This window comes from Artemia franciscana, chromosome 17, assembly GCF_032884065.1.
Source record: "Artemia franciscana chromosome 17, ASM3288406v1, whole genome shotgun sequence".
Taxonomy (NCBI): domain Eukaryota; kingdom Metazoa; phylum Arthropoda; class Branchiopoda; order Anostraca; family Artemiidae; genus Artemia; species Artemia franciscana.
The window spans coordinates 5,591,283-5,614,995 of record NC_088879.1 but is presented as its reverse complement, the minus strand read 5'-3'; the positions used below and the strand labels follow the sequence as shown (position 1 = coordinate 5,614,995).

The 23,713-nt window shown below is 34.1% G+C and overlaps 1 protein-coding gene and 1 pseudogene across 1 annotated transcript in view; both read left to right on the top strand.

The window, feature by feature from the left end:
- The window catches only part of LOC136037737 (NPC intracellular cholesterol transporter 1-like), a 131,246-nt pseudogene extending 112,372 nt beyond the window's left edge, over nucleotides 1-18,874 (top strand).
- Nucleotides 18,875-23,438: 4,564 nt separating this feature from the next.
- The window catches only part of LOC136037735 (heme oxygenase 1-like), a 30,924-nt gene continuing 30,649 nt past the window's right edge, over nucleotides 23,439-23,713 (top strand). Inside the window, exon 1 of the mRNA XM_065720513.1 lies at nucleotides 23,439-23,528. The gene's annotated coding sequence lies outside the window, so the exon portion shown is untranslated. The remainder of the gene's footprint in view (nucleotides 23,529-23,713) is intronic.

Genomic DNA, 23,713 nt, shown 5'->3' with positions numbered 1-23,713 from the left:
CAGGTTTCAAAAACGGTCAGTTTTTTAATGGGCAGTCAAAACACCCCTATAATTACCGATCGAAAGTTTAATTATAAATGAGCCAATAATTAGCCATATATTTATTTTCTTTTTTAATTTAGTTTATATCAACTTGAATTATCTATATTATTTTATTTAATGTGTGTATTATTATTAAGTAAATATAAAATATATATATATATATATATATATATATATATATATATATATATATATATATATATATATATATATATATATATATTTAAAGTTTATGTTGTTTAAATTAAATTAATTGCAGTGATTTTATATTCACAGCGTTTTCTACGTATTTTATGAACAATATTTGACAATGTGGAAAGATGTCCTTACAAGTTTGGCCATATCCGGGGGTGCCATCTTCATTGCTGTCCTCTTGCTACTTGGCTTAGATGTCCAATCATCTTTAATAACAATGTTAGTAATATCGATGATTGTAGCTGATCTCCTTGGAGCGATGTACTGGTGGGATATTAGCCTTAATGCTGTGTCACTTGTCAATCTTGTTATGGTGAGTCTAAATAAAGAAATATATAAAGTAAAGGAAATTAGATTTAAAATCTGATGAAGCCATGATTAATAAAAAAATATTTATGACACAACAAAGAAACAAAGGAAATGGGATGTAGAGTGTTATTTCAATTTGCTAATAAGTTTTCAGCACAAAAACGTATTCAACAGGGGGTGTCAATTGGGACCGGCAAAGGAAGTATTTGTTGCCCTTATCCTTCCCCCCTTTCTCACCCCTAAATGTCTATATATATATATATATATATATATATATATATATATATTTAATTTATATATTTATTATATATTTAATTTATATATTTATATATTTAATATATATATTTAATTTAAATAAATTAAAATATATTTATATACATTATATACATAAATGTATTATTAACATCTCACATATATATATAAATATATCAAAAATATAAGAAAATGTGTTTTATACAAATGTATTTTAAAAATAACTACATATGTTGTGGAGCAGTAAAATGTTGAAAAAATAGTTTGTTTGCTTTTTTCTCATTTTTCTACTAAGGAAATAATGGTGGGAAAATTATCGGTGACATCAGTCATTTGAGAGGAAATAAATTGGTTGAAAAGAAATTCAATCTCAAACTTAAAACTGTTTTGCATGCAAAGAGATCGTTCGTGTTGCGCAGGTATCGATCTCCTGATTCTCTGACTTCGACCGAGAGTCTTATGCGTGGTTGGTTGGAACTGACGCATCCCAAGTTTTTCCTCCAGGTTTTTACATGTACCCATTTGGAGCTGTGTTGACTTCAGCTGAGCTTACACTGCTAACCCCCCCCCCCCCGCTCTTTCTCAAACCAAATAATCCGCAACACCAGGACTCGAACGCTTGCCCCGAAGGGCACAGAATCGCAACTCCAGCCTCCCAACCACTCGCCTATGACTGACGTAAGACAATCAGTAGTTGAGAATAAAACTAAGAGGTAAAAATAAATCTACGGTAATATAGTCATATAATGTAGTCATATGAAATAATATAATATAGTCAATAGTCATAATATAGTCGTATAGTCATATAAAATATTATGAACCTAATATCTAATTCACTGGACATAATGGAGTATATATTTTATTTGCTCTTCTTGGCTGTGAGTAGAAATTTTTAATTTTTTAGGCTGTTGGTATATCTGTGGAATTTTGTGCTCACATAGTCCGAGGCTTTGCAGTTTCCTGCGAAAACTCACGATCTAACCGTGCAAAAGAAACGTTGGTCAAAATGGGAAGCTCCGTAAGTTCTTTCTTCTCTATTTCATTTCCTTTTTTGTCTCCTAGTTTCTTTTTTTGCTTTTTATACTTCCTCTACTTGTTTTGTTTGATATTTTGTTTGATTTGTTTGAACTTTAGCTTTTGAAGGAATTAAAAAAAGTAAAATAAATCAGTTTCTATTGACAAGGGTCACTTACTGTGAAACATTTCTTAGTTAGGATTAGTCTAATAGAATGTCTAATTATAACATTAATCTAATTAATGTAAATTAATCTGATAAAAGGAAAATGAATTTTGGGCTAAAACGCGAGGGTCGTTGAATTGGAATAAGAAATTTTGTTAAAGCGCTCAAAAACTTCAGCATAACGAGTGAGGGGTAGAGAAGGGGTCACCCCCTCTCATCTACAGAACAATTTCTGTCAGTTTTAAGTTTTAATATTGCTCCTTGCCTTCACTAGAAAAACTTGTCTTATGTATATTTAATGATGTATTAAGTAAAAACTAAAACGAACCCAAATTACTATGGATAGAAAAACAAAACATAAAGTGAATAGAAATTATAGTGAATAATCACATCAAACTTAAGAATATCCTATACTACAATGAGTGAACGAATTTTAGTATAAAAAAAATAAATCAGAATGAAAAATTTGTTGTTGTTGGTGTAATTGAATGGAGCTTCCAGAATTTCTTCTCTATGCTCCAGAATCGTTTATCTGTTTTATCATCAACCTAGGAAAAAAAAAAATCTTCACAATCATGCTTCGTCGTACTGATTAATCTACTACACACAAACTAACAATTAGTCTAATACCCTGTCAAAAATCATAAAATAACAACTAATTCAATTATAAATACAATATTTAAAATCGTCAAAAATTCAGAAAGTGTACAAAACCAAAAATATTACAATTAACAAAATCATTGCACTTCCTACATAAAGAGGGATGTCCTACCGTCCTTAGGAAATCCCTCATTGTAGTGGCATCAAAAAGAATGAAAAAAAGTCATTATTCAAACGAGCGTAAGTCACCACAAATTATGATAAACTCTGTAAAGGTTACGAGTGCCATCTGTGCTTTGCAAATAAACGATTTATAGCTTGAACAGTTCGTTTTTGTTTGTCACAAGATCAAATCACAATACTCGTAAATCACTGATTATTTTTGAATTTTTAATGTTGTTTTTATTCCATTACTTCATTACTAATGGAAACCAGATTTGTTGTTTGTAAGTCTTCATCTATTTCAGTGGGCAGCTTGATAGACTTGATTTCCTAAAAGGCCAAGTTACAATCATGTCTCGAATTGAACCACTCCATAGATGTGAATAACTTTTTTATTCTTAATTGGATTACTACTACTACTAACAACTCACAGCAGCTCCAAGCCACCTGAGACCAACACAGCTACGCACGCTCCTCCTCCATCCCAATCTATTCAGAGCCTCCCTCTTTACACCCTTCCAAGAAGTTCCCATTTCCTTTAAATCTTTTTTATGACATCCTCTTACCCCAGACGAGGACAACCTGCTTTCCGTTTAGCCCTAGACGTTTTGCCAAAAAGGACAATCTTCGGGAATCTGTCATCCTTCATCCGCAGAAGGTGCCCTAACCGTCTCAACCTTTCATTCATTATAGCCCTAGAAAGTGGGATTGAACCACACTTTTCGTACAGCCTACTGTTTGAAATACGATCAGTCAGCCGGGTACCCAGAACAATCCGTATGCAATTTCTCTGGAAAACATCTAGCAAATCTTCATCCACGTTTCGGAGCGCCCATGCTTCAGAACCATATTTGATCGGATTCCCGCTGGCAAAATTTGCCTTTTATTAAAGGAATATTATCCTAAGCCCGATCTTGACGACAAATTTTTAGCTCTTTTTAGTCTAGAAAAGAGGACTGGAGCAGGCTCTTTTGTTTCAAATTTTTTGCAAATAGTATATCAATTCAGGTGGCTTGTATGTATCTTCATCCTCAATTTAATATATATTTTAGTTTTATATTAATTACTTAGTCTACGTGAGCTCTAAATCCGGCAGGATTTTGTCTAAGGGTATCCACAGGAGAACCAGAGCGGGCATTTTCCATATTCCCTTGAAGGATTAAAACTTTACAACATACAGTTGCATTCAATATTTAACATAAATCACATAGTTATAAATCAGTTATAAATCACATAGTTATAAATAAGTTATTAAGAATAAAATATATACAAGGTCAGCTAACAAAGTGAGACTGGAATAGCCAATTGCCAATTAACAGCCAATTTCGTCTTAGCAGTGAAAAACATAGAGAGTTACTAGCACCAGTTATGAGGAATAAAGTAAACGCAAGGTCAGCTAACAAAGTGAGGCTGGAATTGCCTACTCCAAGAACAAAATCACAATACTCATAAATCACATTGTTATAAACCAGTTATAAATCACATAGTTACAAATAAGTTATGAGGAATAAAGTAAACACAAGGTCAGCTAACAAAGTGAGACTGGAATTGCCTACTCCAAGAACAAAATCACAATACTCATAAATCACGTAGTTATAATTCACAATTATCACATTTGTAAGTTATGAATTGGCATTATCTGTTCCATAACTACCGTCCCTTCATGAACGTCGTTTGGGTTTTATCTGCAAATTTGACCAATTTCTTCTTAGCAGTGAAAGACATAGAGAGATATTACCACCAGTTATGAGGAATAAAACAAACACAAGGTCAGCTAACAAAGTGAGACTGGAATTGCCTACTCCAAGAACAAAATCACAATACTCATAAAGTTATAATCACGTAGTTATAATTCACAATTATCACATTTGTAAGTTATGAATCGGCATTATCTGTTCCATAACTACCGTCCCTTCATGAACGTCGTTTGGGTTTTATCTGCAAATTTTACCAATTTCTTCTTAGCAGTGAAAGACATAGAGAGATTACCACCAGTTTTGAGGAATTAAACAAACACAAGGTCAGGTAACAAAGTGAGGCTGGAGTTGCCTACTCCAAGAACAAATCGTTTGCCAATTCGTGTATTCCTTTTTCCATGTCAGTGTTTATTAAGTAATGGTCTCGTGTTTTTTTTTTTTTTTTTTCGTTGTAAGTACTAGCGCCATTCAGTTGGAATTTTATTCTAAACTAGGAGAACTATTCTATTCTAAAACATTTAATCACATAGTTATATATCAAATTTGTGGTTATAAAGCTATAAATCAGTTATAAATCAATAGATTTATAATTAAGAACTACTAAATATAAGAGTAGGACTACCTCCCCCTCAAATCCTCTAAAGACGTAATCCTCTAAAGTACTTTACTGAAAACGGTATATGTATATATATATATATATATATATATATATATATATATATATATATATATATATATATATATATATATATATATATATATATATATATATATATATATATATATATATATATATGTAATTGACAAGAAGAAAGAAAAAAAAATCACAATACTCTGCTATAGGAGAAAATATGTCTAGGAATAATTATATTTTTGACCTTCAATTCAATTTACTGACAATTTATTATCAAAATTTCCTTTTGATTTAGTTTCATTCAAAAGTAAGGAAAACTTGATTAATAATTAACTAATAACACTAATACTAATTCCCAAAGATGTGACTTCTTAAGCTGTTGGATGCCATAAATTTTTTTCTTATTTTTTCTGATTTTCCGCAATAATTCATTTTTTTAATTTGGCAGCCGTTACTGCCAAAAACTGCATAACTGTATATTGAGGCTTTTTTTCATTAAGAATTCAAGCCCAGACTTTTGCTAATCTTTTAAATTAGATTACATCAAATTTAACTACCTTTATCTCACAATACTAAATTACCGATATTAAATAGTTGACCAAGTACTTTTTTTCAGTCAATGATAATTTTTCTTTCCTTTAGGAACTGTTGGGAGTAACCTTAACAAAGCTCAGTGGGATCATAGCCTTGTCTTTTCACCGTAATTACCTTAAATTGTCTTAATCTCCCAGTAAGAAATTACAGGGAGCCCGATTTTTGCTGATTTTTTAAAAATTAGATTATCTTAAATTAAATTACCTTAATCTCATAATACGAAATTACCAATATTAAACGGTTGATCTTTGTAATTTTTCATCTAAAGATAATTTTTTCCTTCTTTTAGGCACTGTTGCAAATTCTAACAAATTCGATGGGAGTATAGCCTTGTCTTTTTATCTTAATTACCGTATATTACCTAAATTTCAGAATGTTAATCACCGATACTAAAGAATTGATAAAGCAATTTTATATCAGATGAAAATAATTTTTTATTCTTTTAGACACTTTTGGGGATAAAAAAACCGTTTATATCATAGTGTTGTCTTTTTACCCTAACGATCTTAAATTACCCCAATCGAACAACGTTAAATTACTAATATTAAATAGTTTCATTAAGTTTTTTTTCAGTCGATGATGATTATTCTGTTCTTTTAGGCACTGTTGAGACTAACCTAAACAAAACTCGGTGGGAGCATCGCCTTGACTTCTTACCTTAATTACCTTAAATTACGTTAATCTCTCAACATCAAATTACCGATATTGATTTCTTCTCAGTTTGAGATTATTGTTTTTTTTCATTCTTTTAGGCACTATTGGGAATAATCTTAACGAAATTCGGTGATTGTAGTCTTGCCTTTTTATATTAATTACCTTGAATTACCCTGATCACACAATATTAAATAGTTTCGTTCACTAATTTTTTTTCAGTTGGCGATAATTGTTTCATTATTTTAGGCACTGTTGAGAATAACCTTTACAGAGCTCGTTGGTATTACAGCTTTCTGTTTTTCTTTACCTTAAATTACGTTAATCTCACAACATTAAATTACCAATCTTAAATAGTTAATAAAGTAATTGTATTTCAGTTGACGATATTTTCTTTTGTTCTTTTAGGTACTATCGGGAATAACGTTAACAAAATTTGGTGGAATCATAGTTTTGGCTTTTGCTAAATCTCAAATATTTCAAGTTTTCTACTTTCGAATGTACCTTCTTATAGTGCTGATAGGTGCTGCACATGGTCTCATTTTCCTACCAGTCTTACTTTCATACCTAGGTAAGTAAAAACATTATAGTGCTGATAGTGCTGATCAGCTTATAGTGCTGATTGGTGCTGCACATGGTCTCATTTTCCTACCAGTCTTACTTTCATACCTAGGTAAGTAAAAACATTATAGTGCTGATCAGCTTATAGTTCTGATTGGTGCTCCACATGGTCTCATTTTCCTACCAGTCTTACTTTCATACCTAGGTAAGTAAAAACATTATAGTGCTGATAGTGCTGATCAGCTTATAGTGCTGATTGATGCTGTACATGGTCTCATTTTCCTACCAGTCTTACTTTCATACCTAGGTAAGTAAAAACATTATAGTGCTGATCAGCTTATAGTTCTGATTGGTGCTGCACATGGTCTCATTTTCCTACCAGTCTTACTTTCATACCTAGGTAAGTAAAAACATTATAGTGCTGATAGTGCTGATCAGCTTATAGTGCTGATTGATGCTGTACATGGTCTCATTTTCCTACCAGTTCTACTTTCATACCTAGGTAAGTAAAAACTCATAACGTCTTACTGGTTAAGCAACCTAAAGGCTGAGTGACCTTGAAGCGGGCTAGGAAGAAGTGACAATAAGGTTTAAAAATACTTTAACATCATGGAAGGCTAAAGAGCTAACCTTTGTATGAATTTAGTATCTGAACTAAAAGGAACTAGCTTATGAACCTAATCGGATTACTTTTTGTACTGTATTGTGATTGCGCAATTAACTTGCGGACTTAATTGTGAGGGATTGCTCACTTCATACACAGTGAGTTATTATTAGTGTATAATTGAATATATTGGTGTTATCGCTGATTAAAAACTGTGATTAAGTTTGTGAATCTGCAGTATCTCGTCGGAATAAATGACGGGGAAAAAGCCCCTAAGGCTACCACCCGAGAAGGATACTCCCACTGAAACCCTTAGCCGGTCGCCATTCCAGCCTACCTATAAAACTCTTCCTAGAACCCCCCCAACTACGCGATCCAAAACTGTTAGCCACTTGTCAGGAATTCAGGCCTTAGCCGAAACTAACTCTAATGAAAGAGGTGAGACGCCTGGCAAAAAGAGGAAAAAGGATGAAACTCGTTCACCAACGATAGTGCAACCCCTCTCTTCAAGTGTCCCAGAAACAAGTGCTAACGATCACCCCAATTATTATACTGTCTCAATCAAGAAAACCAATGGCCAACCCTTTTCAAAAGATCGAATAATGCAAATTAGGAAAGCTGTCTTTCTGATCACCAAGGTGAATTTTGAACTTGTTTTCAAGCAGGACGAGTCTATTGATATTTACTTTACGTCTTCTCAGGCGGCAGACCATGTCCTGTCAAAATCCAAAGAAATAATTCTTGATGGCTCAAAAATTTTAGCCACAAAAAAAGATGTGGAAAAGTTACACAAGTATGTGCTGTATGGTGTTGATACCAGTGTAAAAGTGGAGGAAATACAAACTGAACTAATAGATTCTTCAGGTCTTCTCATCAATCCTTCAACTGCTATAAGGCTAAGTTTAAACAAAGAAGGTTTTCTTCACCCTAGCCGTTCAATCCTCATTTGCTGCAAAGTTGAGCTAAGCGGAGAAATATTCTTGTATGGTATGTCTCTTTTTTACAAGATTTATAAGCCTAAGCCCCTACAATGCTCCACTTGTCTAGCCCACGGCCACAGCAAAAAACACTGCAAACAGTCCCATCCGTCTTGCCTTAAGTGTGGGAAAACAGGCCACGCAATTAGTGAATGCCCTGAGTCAGAACCTTTCTGCAGAAATTGTAACCGGAAGGGACACACAGCCCTCCAAAAACAATCTTGCCCAGCTCACCAAAAGCGAGTTGTAATCCTTAGAACATCTGATAAAATGAACCTACCCTACTCAGTTGTAGCTGCAAGAATCCCTTGGCAACCCACACCCCATCGGCCCAGTAGAAGCCAAGCAACAGTTGCTGTAGCAGATGCAAAGACAGTATCATTTCCAAAAGAGGCAAATAATGTTCATACTCAAGGTTCTAGTCATTCCCCCCATCCCTTACCTAAGTTTACTTCAACATCCTGCCCTCCGAAAGATTCATCTAAAAATAGCCAAGAATGGCAAAGGCTTGCAACTTATCTCACAGTCAGTCACTTAATTGAGGTTAGTAATGAAGCTGAGGAAACCAAAAATACTCTCAAGAAGAAAGCTATCACTAAACTCCTAGGTGATGACATATTAGAAACAGCTATGGCTCAATTATCCTCCATGAAAAAGGACATAGATTCCACATCAAAGCTAGTTAAGTCTGTAGACTCAACTGCAAATCAAATCAATGCAGGCTCTGAAATTGCCACAACCCCCAAGACGGTAATCGATGCCACTGCCCTAGTCAAAGGCAAGAAATCTAAGAAAAAAACGGCAAACTTTCCATCCCAGTCCAAAATTACCACCAATGATATTTCGTCGGCTGAAGAAGATTTCCAATATTCTAATCAAGGAGATGATGAAACTCAGACCACAATGGATGTTTAAATGTGCACCGTACAAGATTTTACGTTTCTCACGAATTTATCACTGTGTAATAATGTTGTTTTTAACTATTACGATGACCAAAATAATTTGCCCACCAGCCCCTTAGCTAGCCCCGATAGCCCTTTAAACCAAATTAACTGTGAATATCTCGACACTTTTGATTTTGTAAATAATGTGAAACCTAAGCTAATGGAAGAGACCAAACTTAATGTAATTTGCTTTAACATCAGAAGTATACGGGATAAGTGGGCTAATTTTAAAGACTTAGTTTTAATTAATGGTTACTGCCCTTTCGACGTAATTGGAATAACGGAAACATGGCTTTCAGAAATTGATGATAAGAGTGAATTTTCCCTCCCTGGTTTTCAAGCTATTCATATTGAAAGAAAATTAACCAAGTCCTCTGGCGGCATTTCTCTTTACATCCGGTCAAGTCTGAAATTCACCAGGCTATTAGACTGTGAATCCTTATTCTCGCAACCTATAAATAATAGATGCATTTATTCAATAATCGTAGACATAAGTGTTGACGAGAATTCTCTTATTTTTTCATTATTTTATAAGCCCCCCTCATTTCCGACCCCTTTCTTTTGTAACCTATTTGATGATTTTTCTAGTTTTATTAATTTACCACAAAAGAAGGCAATAGTTTTTGGGGACTTCAATTGTAATTTACTAAATGTTAGCAATAATAATGATTGTGATACCTTTTTTGAAACATTCACCTCAAGTGGTCTTCTTCCCACAATCCTTTTTCCTACTAGAGTTGATCCTGTGAGGTCTACAGCTACTGTAATTGACAACATTTTTGTATCCACTTCCCTGGGAAACCACCTATACTCCAAAATAATATTTTCTGACCTGTCAGATCACTTTCCAATCTATCTCTCGCTACCCTCCCTACCAACTACTCAGCCCTCTAGAACTATAACCCCTACGTATAATAGAATATATAATACTGTGAATATGAACAGGTTCACGGATCGTTTGAAATCCTTTGACTGGTCCAAGGTTTTGGATTGTCAGGATGTTAATTCAGCCACAAATGGTTTTACACAAGGACTGAGTGATCTTATCAGTTCAACCTTTCCAGTTCGTAAATCAAACCGAAAAACTAGCCATATACGCCCCTGGATGTCAAATAGCCTGATAATCTCTTCATATCGAAAAAATGACCTATATAAGTTAGCTTGCAAAACCAGTAACGTTATTGACCTGACTAATTATAAAAAATACAAAAATTTATATACCAAACTTGTCCGGGAAGCAAAAAAAAATTATTATTATTCGAAAATCTCTCATTGCAAAGGGAACTTGCAAAAAATTTGGTCAACAATAAATGAAATTCTTTCAAAAAAAAGAAGTTCAAGATCTTTACCTCTTAACCTTAAGGACATCAGTGGCAGATTAATTGACCCAAGTTCAGTACCGGATGCTTTTAATAATTATTTCACTAATATTCCAAATGCTAACTCCTGTTCCTTCTCCCAGTCAGTTCAACCTAGCAAGAATCCTGGATCTATGTTTTTCTCTCCAACTGATCGTAAAGAGGTGCTTCAAGTTATCAATTGTCTCTCTAATAGTAGTACACCTGACTTCTTTGGCATAAGTAATAAGCTTCTTAGGACCGTATCTTCCTATGTTTGTGAACCCATTGTGCACATAGCAAACCTGTCTATGACCAATGGAGTCTTCCCAGAAATATTTAAATCAGCAATTGTTATCCCGATTCATAAAAAAGGCGATCCGTCTGAGATAAGTAATTATCGTCCAATCTCACTTCTCCCAGTTATATCTAAAGTGCTCGAGAGAATTATATTCCGACGTCTTTCTCCCTTTTTATTTGGGATTCATTCTTCAGATTCGTTGATTTCTCCTCATCAATATGGCTTCCGTTCCAAATTTTCAACTGCTCATGCACTAATAGACGCCACACAGTTTATACGTTCCCAACTTGACCTTAAAAATATTGTATTGGGCTTATTTCTGGACTTTTCTAAGGCCTTTGATATGGTTGATCACAGTGTTCTATTAAGTAAGCTCAACAACTTAGGGATTCGTGGAGTTCCTTTCTCATGGTTTGGCTCTTATCTCTCTGGTAGAGTACAGAGTGTGAGTCTGGGCGGGTTGACTTCACATCCCCTACCTGTCCGAAGGGGCGTCCCACAAGGCTCTGTTCTTGGTCCAATACTTTTTCTCCTTTATATTAATGATTTGGTTACGGACCTGGGTCCATCAGTGCACCCAGTACTTTTCGCTGACGATAGCAACTTTTTCATCACCGGTCCTAATTTACCATCCGTTGTCGCCTCTACTCAAACCCTTCTGAATAGAGTAGAGGAGTGGTGTCTAGTTAACTGCATGACCATTAACATCAAGAAAAGTCAGGTTGTATTATTTCGAACCCCTTACAAAAAAAATGAACCTCAGCAAGCACTTGGCCTAAAATATTCTACCAATCTCCTCCCACAGGTCGAAGTTGCCAAGTTTCTTGGTGTTCACATAGACTCCTCCCTATCATTTGCAACACACGTGTCCTACATCAGAGCCATAATTTTGCGACAGGTAAGTATGATTAATCGTGCGAATTATTTTCTTCCTCCCGATATCCTTGTCACCCTTTATTACTCTTTTATTTACCCATATATCTCATACTGTGGATCTGTTTGGGGCAACACTTTTCCTTCAGTTACCAATAAATTAAAATCTGCCCAAAACCGTGCCATCAAAGCAGTTTTTCGGCTGCCCCGACTATATCCCACCCAGGACTTGTACTCCGATTTTGGTATTATCCCTTTTGAACAAATCATCAAAAAATTAAATCTATACCTTGCATACTCCGCTTACCATAAAAATCTTCCTCCTCAATTATTATCTTATTTTAATATTAATAATTCTGAAGGCCTCTGTCTCCGTTCATCCAACCGTTCCTTCATTGTCCCCAAGTTTGTCTCTAGTTCCGCCCAGCGATCCCCCATTTATAAATCTATACTTCAATGGAATATAATACCCTCCAGTGTCGAGCTATCCACAAGTTTTCGCACGCTGTATAGCAATGTACTAAAATTTTGATATTATAACTCTCTAAATTCTTATTCAATTTGCTTTAGTTACTCATGTTTTTTCTTTTCATTTTTTTTTTTTTTTCTCTCTTCTTCATTTTCAATTTTTTGTGGTTATGGTCCTCAACAAGTTCGCTTCCAGGATCTTTATTATTATTGGTGTTATATTGTAGTTTTATTTGAATAAATTGAATTGAATTGAAATTGAACAAAGCAGGATGGAGGTGGATGTGCGTAGTTACGCTGACCTCTGGCGGCTTAGACATTTTTTATAACTTCCGGTTTGGAAACCGCCATGTTCGATATTATTTTGGTCCTGTAGGGCACTCGTGGCGAGGAGATATTCAACTACAGCTTAGGTTCATTTCGATTCCGTGGCACTCGATCAACCTTTGTAATGCTTTTTCACTTCCAATAAACCTTACAACGTTTTTAAAAATTTAAGTGTGTGACATGATGTCTTCATTATGAACATTATTGCAGAAAGCTTTAGTTTCTTGAAATATTGAATATCAAATACAAGTTTCAAATTAGATGGCTTCCCTTTAATTTGAAAGTCATACATCTTCAGCCGTGTTTGAATTAGCATTAAAAAGTTGACATATAGTTAGCTTCAGGTGAATTCTGCGTCGAGTGATTATAATTAATGATGAAAAGAGGTGGCGCGTCATGACTTTTTCTGAGTATAATTATCATTAATTATGATTAGAATCACTTCATGACGTTTTTCCCAGTTTAATCACCATTAATTATTTATTATTAGTTAATGATGGCAAGAGAAGGGACTCTTTTTCTGTGTTTAATCATCATTGCTTGCGCTCTGGGTGTCGAACGTCCCATTTAGGCGTGTATTTTTAAAATTCAAAATATTGGTATTGCTAACCTCACAACAGTCTAACACAAGGACTTGTTCAGTCAAAAAGCTAATCATTGAAGCTGGAAGGGCTCTAGAGAAATCTATGTGAAAATACATTCTTGCATATTAATCTCAAGATTCTTTCTTTTTCTTCTTCTTCTTGTTTGAATTCATAAGGAGAGACGTTCGCATAATCTGATCACGTAGATCATATCCCGTGTCATGCAGTGTGTTGCCATAGTTCGAGTTTGAATTCTGGGCCCGTATTACCAAGCTGAGATTAAACTCACTTCGCCACTACAGCACAATCAACGTTTTCTTCTTCTTCTTCTTTGAATTAAAATGGAGACGCTTTCGCGTAATCTCACCTCTGGAATCAAGCTCCGAACCCTGTAGTGTGTTGGTACAATTGAATTCGGAATTGGGGTTCCGTATTGAGCTACTACAGTACAATCAAGGTTTTCTTCTTCTTCTTCTTTGGATTAAAATGGAGACGCCTTCGCGTAATCTTACCTCTGGAATCAAGCTCCGAACCCTATAATGTGTTGGTACAATTGAATTCGAACTTGGGGTTCCGTATTGCGCTACTACAGTACAATCAAGGTTTTCTTCTTCTTCTTCTTTGGATTAAAATGGAGACGTCTTCGTGAAATCTCATCTCTGGAATCAAGCTCCGAACCCTGTAGTGAGTTGGTACGACTGAATTCGAACCTGGGGTTCCGTATTGCGCTACTACAGTACAATCAATGTTTTCTTCTTCTTCTTTGGATTAAAATGGAGACGCCTTCGCGTAATCTCACCTCTGGAATCAAGCTCCGAACCCTGTAGTGTGTTGGTGCAACTGGATTTGAACTTGGGGTTCCGTACTGCGCTACTACAGGACAACCAAGATTCTCTAGTATATTAATTACAATATCCTATACATAGAATGCTATCAACTTTCTTTTCGGCTAAGACTTGTAATGTCCCGCCCATTTTTTTAATTCAAAACCCGACTGGAATCACAAATCATTTGTTTTTTTTTTGGTAAAGCGATGCTGTAATGGCCGGGACCTAATTCCTCAAAACTCGGCGACACGAAACGGACATCAGTCAAAAAGCTAATCAACATTAATTATAATCGTGACATGGAAGCACCCATGATGTCGATATTTTCGTCTTTGGTGTCTGATTTGTGCCTTTAATGTCGACATGGAATAGCATATTGAGCACTTTTTTTGGCGGTGGTTTCAAATGTAATACTTTATTCAATAAGTTAGTTGATTTTAATGCTGCTTAGAGTTCATCAACACAAACAAACTATCATTTGTTTAAACAAGTGTCACCAATTCCCTTTAAATCTTGAGTTTGTCGCTTGAGATTATAATTTCTATGTCAACAAGGGAATTTTATTTCTATCGTGGAAAGAAGACAAAATGTCGACATGATGTCAACATTGCAAATAGGACGCCCACCGTGTCGGAAGAGAATCAGTTAAAACGGCAAAATTCTTTGTCGGGCTGACATGGGTGCTAATTCAAACGTTGCTTTTTCTGTGGATTTGGTTGCTAAGACGATACTACAGTGAGAAGTGTGTAACTGAAATTTAAAACCGAGAATAATAGTCAAAACATAGCCAAGTGTGTTGAGTCATCGAAAGCCTGAAAGCAAACTGGATGTCTTCACCACTGAATCCTTACTTTTAGGGTTTGGTGGGATAAACAATTGATCTGCGAAAAGTATAGTACTTAATCCAAAGTTGTATAAAATTTTGAATTCGATGTAGAAAAGCACCGTTTACCTTAGAGATTTTAAAGATTACTGACAAAGTGCCCCTCTAAGTGTATTTTAATGTACATTTTTTTAAATGATATAAATGTATTTTAATTATTGTAGTGAATGTATTTATATGCATTAATCAAAACTATTTTTATTAAATTCTAAAAGGGTTTAAATAAAATTTAATATAAATAACGTACATTCACCGCTCTTTTATTATATGAATGATATAAATAACGTTATATAAATGAAAATTAAATATGCATAAATGTACACACGTAGCCTTGGCTCTTTGAATTTTTTTGCATAAATGAACTTCCATAATATGGAAGTATTTTCATTAAAATTTGAATTCTCGATCTTCCCTGATTTTTTAAGATATAAATAGTTGCGCTGGTTTACACCTCACAAACCCGAACTATCTGGTTTTATTGTTCATTATGCTTGATGCTTGGCTGTTACTTCAATATTAATACTGGTAATTGTCTATTATATAAAACACACTCGAGAAGTGGAGTTTGGTGACAGTAAAATGTGATGAAAATAGAATACTTTATTAGTAAAGTTGTGAAGGTTATTTGTGAATTATTAAATCTGGAGCTTCGGGGTCGGCTGACCATCTCAACGATAAAGAAAAGTTCATTATTAACGCGATTCTTGACCTAGTTCATTTTAGTTCATTATTTTCGCGATTCTTGTGGCCACCAGTTAGTTTGCTTTGACTAGTGATAGAATATAGTGTCTCACCATGGATGTTCAAATTAAGATTTGGAATTTGCCAAGGACCGAAGAACAGGCAACCAAATTTTTTCAGGATAAGGGGTTTTTTGCCCAAAATAAAACACTGCGTCAATGTACATACCATGGCGTCAATGTACATACCATGGATAAGGGGTTTTTTGCCCAAAATAAAACACTGCGTCAATGTACATACCATGGCGTCAATGTACATACCATGGATAAGGGGTTTTTTGCCCAAAATAAAACACTGCGTCAATGTACATACCATGGCTTTGTACTCTTATGAGAAGCAACATTTTTGGAAGCTTAACACTGCGTTCTGAGAGCATATTTTCAAGTTGTAATTTTCACAATTTGGTTAATAAAGTATTCTATTTTCATATTGTGTCTTTTTCATTAGCATTAACCAAACTTCACTTCTCGAATGTGTTTTATATAGTAGACAAGTACCTTAATACAAAAGTTATTGTTATTTTATTACTAATATAGGTACTTTAATATTAGCTGCTTTTTAGTTGACACCCTTCCCTCTAAATTAAAAGTCTGGGTACGGCACTACTTCAAAGATTTAACGAGGTGATTAGTGATTTTACATATCACTAGCAAAATATTGCTAATAGCTGATTCGTTCTTCTCATCGCCGTACTGAACTTAAATATTACTAGATGTTTATGCCATACTGAGTTTAAGTACTACTACTACTAATAACTCACTGCAGCATCAAGCCGCCTGAGGCCAACACAGCTACGCACGCTCCTCCTCCAACCTAATCTATTCAAGGTCTCCCTCTTTACACCCTCCCAGGAAGTCCCCATTTCCTTTAAATCCTTATTTATGACATCCTCCAAACCCAGACGAGGACGACCTGGCCAGACGAGGACGACCTGTCCTCGTCTGGGCCATCTTTAAATTGATAATTCTGAAGGTTGAAATTGCTAGGACACCTTCAGCAGATGAAGGATGACGGATTGACAAAGATCGGCCAACTGTCTCGGGCCAAACAAAAAAAAAAATCGTCCCTGAATGGGATGAAAGGATGTTGTAAGGAAATATTTAAGAAAAACGGAACTTTTTGAGATGGTGTAAGGAGTGAGGCTTTGAATAGATTGGAAAGTAGGAGAAATACGCGTAGCTGTGTTGGCCTCAGGTGGCTTGATGCTACAGTGAGCTATTGGTACTAGTAGTAGTATTTAATCTTCAGAAAAATTGCTTTGATTCCATATATTTCCTCTCCAAAAAGTTTTTGTTCTTTTAAGGTTGTGGGTGTGCGCTTGAATAAATCTTTGAGTAAATTATTTATTAAGAAAAGAAACTCCATATTTTCAAAATAATTACTTTTCTTTTAGACTTTTTTTCAAAAGATGACTTTTCTTTTAGAATAGTCTTTTTACTTACTTCTACTTTTACATTACTTTGCTTTCAAAAAAGAGCTATTTAGAAAGTTCAAGTTTTTGAAAAACTTTTTTTTTTAAGTTCTTTCATGAACATATTTTTTTTTAATTAAGGATTTTATATTCTCTAGCATTAATATTTGTTTAATTTAGTACTTTATTAAATCCAGTATATATGGGCAAAGTAGACGGCATCATTGGCTTATTGTTTACAGGAATCCGTGACATGCGAATAAATTTTCTTGATAGAAAAAAAATTAAAAATTATTTTTGGACAGTTACTAATCAAGGATACTTATATAAAAAAAAAAGGTATCATATTTCATATAAAAAGAAGGAAAGACGGGTAAAACTTAAATTTATAAAATCTGTCCAATAGTAAACTTGCAAAATTAAAAATCTAAGTAAAAAAATTACGCTCGTATTTCTGAACTATAACATAGTGCGGAAGCGAGAACAAAAAGTTACCACGCAACATTGGCTAAAGAACTCTCATTCTTAATTGGAGGATTGAGATCAAATCATTCTGTCGTAACGATGGTCACTTTGGTGAGATAGTTAGAACCTTTTTTGGGGTGGATATGAGTTCAGACCTCTCCACAGTAACGAAAATGCGAGAACGAAATTTTGTTCATATCGTGGAATCGGATGTAGTTTGAAGATGTGCGAAAATGTGCCGAAGATTGGGAGAAAAAATGGTTTAAAGAATCTGCTAATTTGAAAAGTCTACTGCAAAACCACCTTAAAAAAAAAACACATGTTCAGAACTGGATGTCGGATTAATAGTGATGTCATCAAGAAACGGTAAACGCTGTGCCTTGTTTAAGTGGCATTTAATTAATTAATAATAATTAATTAATCAATAATTAATTTATTAATTATTATAATCAAGTCTTTAATTATTCAAATAAACTCTTTAAAATACCAAAAGATAGTGAAAATGAATTCTAATTGTTTGAATTAGTTAATGGGAAACTTGCACAACCATATAAATATATATCTTTAAAAATTAGAAAAAATCAGAATTCAGTTCTTAATGAAAGGGACCGTGAAATGCAGTTTTGCAGTTTTTGGCAGTAACGGAGGCCATTAAAAAAAAAATACATGGGCAGAAAATCCGTAAAAAATGCTAAAACATATAGCACAAAACAGCTTAAGAAGTTGCAACTTTTCTTTATCAACAGATTGTTAATGTTTTAATTTCTAGGGCAGATTTAACTAATTAGTTTTGCTGTTTATTCGTGGTTTAATTCGACGATTTGATACTGCCCGAAAAACTTCATAATACTGAGATAACCAAAAGAAGAGATTTTAAAAATCAGGGTTTTGAGAGAAAAGTAGACCTAAGACGGGTCCAGAAGGCAACGAATGTTTTCATTTTTGTATGTCTTTGGTACTTTAAGCCTACTGAATTTCCTAATTCTCTGTAATTCAAGTTTTATTTTATAATGTTTATTTTATTCTAGGGCCGAAAGTGAATCGTGCACGACTGAAGCAAAATTTCGAGAATTCGTCTGCAATTGAAAGGGCAAGGAGTTCGAATCCACTCTAAAATTATTTAATAAAAATATTTTATTATCATACGTTGTGACATTTTAGATTAGAAAGTCGATAATGATTTCGAAATTTTATCTGTTTGTAAGAAAATTGACATTGTTATGTATGACAATTGTAAATAAATTATTGTCTTAAATCTAGTTACAAGTCAACTTTTAAAAGATAGTTTATTTCGAAAGGGAAGTAATCGTGATCAATTTCTAGTGAAACCGCGATACCTATTTGGCAAAAGCTGAGACAAATTTATTGTTCAATATATTAGTAATATACATTGTTCAATAACATTATATTGAAATATTTTATTTTGAATAGTTCAGAACAATTAATGAAATACAGCTCGGAATCGCTACGAAAGACCGTTCAAAAGTAATGGAAATTAACTATAAAAAGTCACTGAAAGTGTTAAGGACACTCCTACAACTGTTCAACTATACCTTCCAATAAATGTGCTGGAACACAAACTCCCTTCGCAATAAGATTTTACTAAGGTTCCGCTATCACTGAATCACTTGATCTGTTCGCAATAAGATTTTACTAAGGTTCCGCTATCACTTGATCTATTCGTAATAAGATTTCACTAAGGTTCCGCTATCACTGAATCACTTGATCTGTGTGCAATAAGATTTCACCCAGGTTCCGCTATCACTTGATCTGTTCGCAAATAGATTTTTGCTAAGGTTCCGCTATCACTGAATCACTTGATCTGTTCGCAATAAGATTTCACTAAGGTTCCGCTATCACTGAATCACTTGATCTGTCTGCAATAAGATTTCACTCAGGTTCCGCTTTCACTGAATCACCTGATCTGTTCGCAATAAGATTTCACTAAGGTTCCGCTATCACTGAATCACTTGATCTGTCTGCAATAAGATATCACTAAGGTTCTGCTATCACTGAATCACATAATCTGTTCGCAATAAGATTTCACTAAGGTTCCGCTATCACTGAATCACCTGATAGTTTTGATTGAATTATACATTACGTAAGTTTATATTATTATTAAAAATTCAACATAGTGCCAAAAAGTAAGATTTCTGGATGATTAATTGCTAAATCTTGAAAACAAATTAGTAGCTTTTTTTGTAGACAGCTTTTCACGCTTGATCTGCGTAGATATAAATAGTAATAGTTGTAATCGGATTCATGATGCTTCTTGACTACTAAGGTCCCTGCGTCGGCCCTGCAGTATGTTGTTACAGCCGAGTTCGATCTCTGGGTCTCGTTTTACCAAGTTAAGGTGAAACCCACTGCGCCACCACAGGACAGAGCTTAGGTGCTCTCCATTCCATATCTATAGCTTTTGAATAGTTTCCTTCATGATGATAATGAGGATTTTGGGCGATGACTATGATAGCTATCTGGATTTTTACGTTAGCCTAGTTTCTAAGAACCCGTTCAATTGTTAGAGGCTATTTTTAAATGTTGTGTATAGTTTGGAGAGAAAGTAAGGGTAGTTGTTTTGGTGCTTCCAGTCTGGCTGCACCAGTGATGGTGTTGACTGCACCAAGAACACCAACAAAATGAACGAAACATTTTTTTGCGCGGATTCGTACCACAAAAACATTATCGCCCATCAGCTGAAACTTTTTATGGGTTTACAAGCATTGCGAATAACAATATATTTTGGACACAAATTTGGTTGAATTGATGACAGCCTTTCTTTTTTTTCTTTTTTTATGACATCAAAATAACTTTCCAAACTGACCTAAACTTAAATTTATTTAAATCCACTGGCAATTAGATTAAATCAGAACATAAAAAGATTCGCTCATTATGAATGATTTTATTTTATTTTCGCTCAATATAATGGTGAATTAAAGCACATTTTTATACAACAGTATCTGAAGGACAAGGGTCAGGATAACTGTAGCCCTACAGAAGACCAAAATTATGGTGATCTTTAGCACGTATGATTGAAACTTCACCTTTTTATAAGCCCATATTATACAGTAAACTCTTGCACAAAACTATTGTTAATTGAAAATTTGCCTGGATTATGGCTAAATTTTTAATGGCTGATTCCATTTTCGGATTAATTATAGCTAAAGCAGTAAAAACTGAAAAATGACCTTATAAATTTTCCTACAATTGACGCATAATACAACTATGTCAACTAAATAACGAATTAGCTTTAAAAGAATGTTTTCATAAAAATTAAGCCAATTAAAGGATGGTATTAAACCTAAAACGAGCAGAAATAAAATATATGACAAGTCAAACTTAAAACAAACGATGGTTATCATGGTAAGAATGTGGCTCTGGCCCTAGGAACTGCTTTTACTACCTCCTTCTTAAAGAATATGAAGATTTGAGTGATATTTGGGCTTTAATGAAAACAAAACACATTTTCTTTATTTTTATGTTATTGAAATGCCAAATATTCCTCAAACTTCCAAGTTCTTTTTTACATACATCTTATTTTTTAGCCTAAACAATCAATCTGGTTTCATTAGTTTGACATGCAATATTTTTTTCCTTAAACAGTCAATCTGGTTTCATCAGTTTGATATGCAGTATTTTTTTTAGCTTAAACAATCAATCCGGTTCATTAGTTTGATATGCAGTATTTCTTAGCTTAAACAGTCAATCTGGTTTCATTAGTTTGATATGCAGTATCTTTTTACCAATATTTTCTGCCTTTTAAATACCCTCTCTGAGATATACCAAATCATTCAGTGAATAATTTGTTGATTCATAAGTTCAATTGTATTTTGATAAACTAAATAGATTACTTAAAAGTTACAAACGTTAATAAAACTTAATTTAGGTATCGAAATTCGGCAAATTTGAATAAAATAGAAAGAAAAGGTAAGTTTACGACAATAATAGCTTCTCGTTGAAATTGTGAAATTGAATTGAAGGTCACAAATATAATCATTCTAAGAAACATTAGCTTAATTTAATTTGACCATTAATAACGGTGAAAACAAATAAGCCAAACAGTACAATTTCGGTCATACGAAAAATGCTGACGCATAGGTTAGGAGGAAACTGAATCGAGTTTGCAAAATTCTTTAAACTCGAATGTAGGCAGAGTTATGAAAAATGGCAGATAATCTCAAATATTTTTTTCCTTGCGAATATTCTTTCTCATGTCATGAATCGTAGTCTGAAGCTCCAAAATAATTTTAAAAACAAACCTTGACATATCCACGTTAAAGGTAATTTTTTCTAGGTTTTTCGTTATAAAATACAACATAAAACATAGTTTTTTCTTTAACAAACTTTTACGGAAAGTGTAGGCTTACTAGGGAGTTGAACTTGAGATTGTAGGGAAATCTCATTCCGACCTCTTTTCTTGGAACCAGGTTAATAAACCTACTCAGGGGTAACAGTTCGGATGGGGAGGTAAAGGCATTTCGAAAAGTACGTTTTATTGAAAAAAGTTACCCCCCCCCCCGATTTAAAAAATGTAAATTGTCCCAACTTTTTAAAAATGTGGGGGGGATCCTTGTCCTCCTACATTTCTATGAATTCGTACCCCATCGAGCAAGATAAAGAAATCTAATAGATGAAAAAGAACAACAAAAAAAAAAGCTTATTTGACATCCTATCAGGTAGCAAACTGAATATTAAAAATGGTATGGTTACCAGACTGCACTTAATTACTTACGCATTAGGTGATTTTACTACTTCTGAGGACAAGCTCTTCGACTTTTCAGAAGTGGCGTAGTTATGGGGGCAAAAAGGGAATTTGCCCCCAGGTTCAGCCTCTGAAGGGGTGCCAAACTGAGTTTTCTTCCTCAATACTATGATTTACCTACATTGTAGTTGTGATGGTTGGAAGAAAGCCAAAACTGACATTGTTCCTGGGTGCTGAAAGCCCTAGATTCACCTATACTCTTCAGTAGCCCTATACATAAGAAATATTTGCTAATTTCCTTTTTTGGTTAGAAATACATGCTAGATGTTTTCCAGAGGAATTATCCAAAGATAATTTCAGGTACTCACTTGATCAATCATATGTTAAGCTAACAAGTTGTACAAAATATATGGTTTGATCCTGCTTTTTGGAGCAGCAATAAAAGAAAACTTATTTCCTTTCGAAGATTGTCTTTTTTAACCATCCACCAGAGGTAACACAAAAGGTTGTCACCAAAGGGATATGAAGCAGGCACAAGAAAGGATATAAAAGAAATTAAAAATTCATGGGAGGGGGATAAAAAGTGAATCTTTGAAGGGATCGGGATGAAAAGAGCTTTCTGGTGATACGTAGTAGCTGTAATTCCGACTTTGCTTGACTGCATTAATTTTTTACTCAACACTAATAGACTCCCAAGATTGGTAAGATTAACATGGAGAAGCCTAAGAGAATCAAATTTACCTAAGAAAGGGTAAACATGATCAGTGATACTGGTATTTTGTCCTAAAACAATGTATGAAGAATATAAATATGAAAAATCAAAATAGGATGTAACCTACCCAAAAAGAAAATGCACACGGAGGTCGCTTTGAATAGCATATTTTGGTTTTTATATTGTTCTAAGGTGTTTATTCAGTGCAACAATTGTAAAAAGCAAGTAGTTTTTTCTTTATTTGAAATAAGACCTTTTTTTCCTTTCTATTATTGAGGGAAGCCGCAAAAAGGTCTCAAATGATTTTTTTTTTTGTCTTTGTGGCATAAGAGGGAAGTGGCATCTAGTGATGTTTTATTTTTAAAGAGCTAGATGGCAAACGGTATCATAAACATGTGAAATTATTTAAAAATTAAGTCCGTGCACTCTGCATAATATTTTATTGAGATTAACCGGTTGGATATAAAATCTTTTGCTTCAAGTTGTAATTTTCTTGTGAGTATTGGAGATTCTTTGTATTTCTGTGATTATTTTACCATATTTACACTTTAGACAATTGTGATTGCAGCTGAATGCTTCAGTTACCTGACCAGGGTTTGCCTGGTCCCACCCAAAATTTCCATCCCCCCTACTCTCAACCTCTAATTGGAATTCTACCTAATGGACAAAGTGTCACAATA